Below are 3,930 nucleotides of genomic sequence, written 5' to 3'. Positions count from 1 at the left end.
CATTATATAAGTGTGATTTTTGGATATTTTACCTTTGATCATTGTTATATTTGCTAAAGTATGTACATTAACATTCACCTCAGTATTATGCCGGTGCTGATTAGTACAAGATATTCTCCTTTCAAATTGATTTGTTTACCTTTCGTTTAGCTACATAAGATTGTACCTCTTATTCTCTTGAAAGATTAAGCAAAATATCCCAGAACCTTGCATGAGAATTTATACACAATCAGTAGGAATTAAATCAAACTAAACTCATTTCAGCCTGTGAATTAAATCTTCAAACAATCAGATTGCTTTCACCTACCTCATTAGAAAGGAGGATTATAATTGCGTGTTTCAGAGGAGCGTTATGTAATATAATGACTTTAATACTCACTCAAATCTCAGTTCTATGGAGAAATAATTTCACTGGTTTCCAACTGAGATTTATAGAGTAGGTAACGTATAACTGTAAACATATATATATACAGCGTATACACACACACACACACATATATATATATATATATATATATATATATATATATATATATATATATATATATATATATATATATACATATATATATATTCTATATAAATACACCAGCTGAAACACCCAAACTGAAACTATTTTTTCTTATAAATTCCTGAAGATTAGATAATTAACTACTGTAATTATTCGGCATCGCAAATGATAAGTTCTGTCGCCATATCACAGAGCAAATATTTCAAAAAATCTAACATGAAGAAAGGATAGACAGAAAGATAATTTTCTTACCGAGCTATTAATTGTCCCCAGATTACACTCTTCTATATATCTCTCAGTGCAATATATAAATTGCGGTAACTACTAAATCCCCTCCCCCCACAAGAACACGATGGAAGGATAACAGTCACCCCAACCAATTTCCTGAGATTCTCTGCCTCGATTTAAACCTTTCAAACTTCCGAACGAAGCATTTCCGTTTGTTTGATGCAGTTCTTCCTATTCTGCGTTGATAATCATATATACGTCATGTTTGTTTGTATTCGTTTGGTATGAACACAGATATGCATAAACACACACACATATATGTATATATATATATATATATATATATATATATATATATATATATATATATATATATATATTTGTGTTGTGTGTGTGTGTATGTAGTTTGTTTGTGCAATGTTACAGCCATGAAAGTTAAGATTTTATGAGCCTAATTTTAGCGGGAGAGGGATATTGCCATTTTATTTCATCTTCTTAATTAAAGCATTATCCAGCATTCAAATTTCTAGTAATTTTTAGGTCTTGCCTGTTACTTCTTCGCCCTTTAAAACATTGTCTTTAATGCTAAATCTTTTGCTGATTTTCCTATTTCCCTTCTTTTATTTATCTACTTACTATTTATTTTTGTGGTTTGAAATTCATCTGAACTATTTTTATGCCATTTTGATCAGTCCTCGGTTTAATATATGTCAGTTTGATCAAGTTTCAGTTACTAATTCCTTTGCTAAATCGTATTAGTTAAAATAATATACATTTTAATGTTACATTCAATTACCGGTTATTTTTATTTATAGTTTAAGATTAAAAGATTTTATCTAAATAAAAAATGTTCCAATGACAAATTTTCTATTAAGTAAAACAAAATATAGGTTCCACTTTACACTTAGAAAATACTTACACTAATTAAGAGAAAATGACAGTTAATTAGAAGATAACAACGAAAGGAAAATAAAAAAGTGAAAAACATTCTCGTCCTAATCCATTTGCACAACCAAAGGAACTCAAACCAAAGGGGCCATTGAAACCCAAAATGAAAAGAAAAAAGGAAAAAACCTTTTGAGAGAGATAACTGCGCATCCAGAATGCGCAGTCGCCAACTTTTGTTGTTTTTCTTGATTTATCCCGTGATGGGAAAGTGACGCTGTTCACTTACCTCAGAGCTATGATGAATTTTGCTTGACGAGCAAGTACGTCGGTATTTTTACCCTCCAGAAATGAAGGAATAAATCTCTGTTGTGTTATTTTTACTTCTTTTGATATTTCAGATGATGTAGATAATCAGATTAAGTAATATTTTCTCTCTCTATCACTTTTTTCTGTTTTTTTTTGAGATTATGCTATACATTGAAGTAATATTCTCCTGGTGTCTGTGTCTTACACACACATACACACACACACACAAACACACAAACACACACAAGTACATATGGATCTTTGCTTGAACGTCATTACTCGTTTGTTTGTAAATGTTTATACATATGTATATATATATATATATATATTATATACATATACACATAATATATACAATATATATATATATATATATATATATATATATATATATATATATATATATATATATATATATATATATATATATATATATATATATAAATTTTCATTAAATTTAACCACATACCAAAGCTTAACGAGTGTCAAAAGAGTATAGAGGCCGATGGGGTGGGCAAAATAAATGCCCCTAACTAACCCGTCACACAAGAAAGCCAGTACTAGAATGTTAAAAAAATGAGAATGAGTGGCTTAAACACTCATAACACGTTTGGTAGAATTAAGAAAAATAATTCAACAATTATAAAATTGTTAACATGAAAATCATTGATATGACATATTAATGTTTTGAGTGAGCTATGCCATCATGTATTTTTGTATGCCGTTGTTTATGTTGTAATTAATAGCGCTAATGTATGTTTGTATTTGTGAATGTATATTCATTCAGTTTTATCTGTGACGATTTTGAAGGGATATATAAATTATAATAACTTGAAGTCTTTTTTTTACAAACACTCCTTTTTATGGTTAGGCAATGTATTTTAACCCCTCGAAAAAAGGAAGATAAATTTTTAAAAAACCTTCTCTCTCTCTCTCTCTCTCTCTCTCTCTCTCTCTCTCTCTCTCTCTCTCTCTCTCTCTCTCTCTCTCAGGCGCTTTTAGGTTATAAATGGTTTCTTCGGTTTATTGATGTGTAATATTTTATAGGCCTCTTTATGGCTACCGTGTTTTTTACATGATACTTTACTGGGAAAGTTGGGAAGCCTTTACGATGGTTCCTAATCAGCGATGCGGACCACGCTACATTTCACCTTCCTTATTTCCTCTGCTACTTCATTCACTCAAATATACACTCGCCTACTAACACGCGCAATACACGTAAACACATGAACACACCATATATATATATATATATATATATATATATATATATATATATATATATATATATATATATATATATATATATATATATATATATATACACATACATATATACACATACGTACATATATTATTTAAATCTTAGTGTATTCCCTTGTGCCAAGAGATTGCATATACATGTGATTTTCCATGGATAGCTATTGAATATCATTAAAAAAATAACCACAAAATCTCACATAAAAAGAATGTGTGTTTTCAGGTCCTAATTTTATATTTTTTATTACTTCTGCATTCTGCAGTCACCTTAGAAATATCTTGGATGCAAAATCCCAGTTCACACACACGCATTTGGAAATAAAATAAAAAAGCAAACAAATAAACAGATAAACTATGAAATGGAAGAAGAGTGAATGGAAATGAAGAGATACACACACTCACAAACACTCACACACATACACACACATTCACATAAAAAATTCAGTAATTACCTCCTGAGTCCCAACAGTAAAGTAGGACGAGCAATTACTTGATGGTGTTTGCTGGAAATACGTGAACTTTTATGTGCTAGAGAGAAAGTGAACAGTAGGATGACGGTGTTTCTGGTAGTGGGAGCGTAGCTCAGAAAAAAATAAAATGATATATTTAATGCATTCATAATACAGAAATATAAAATGATTTAGTAGGGAAGGTCAGTGAAAATATATTTGATTCTTTTTATGGTGTTCTCAGTGGCCTTTATGCTTTCTATATTTTTCGTGATTTTCTATTGCTTC

This window comes from Macrobrachium rosenbergii, chromosome 55, assembly GCF_040412425.1.
Source record: "Macrobrachium rosenbergii isolate ZJJX-2024 chromosome 55, ASM4041242v1, whole genome shotgun sequence".
Lineage (NCBI taxonomy): Eukaryota > Metazoa > Arthropoda > Malacostraca > Decapoda > Palaemonidae > Macrobrachium > Macrobrachium rosenbergii.
This window is presented reverse-complemented; position numbering follows the sequence as displayed.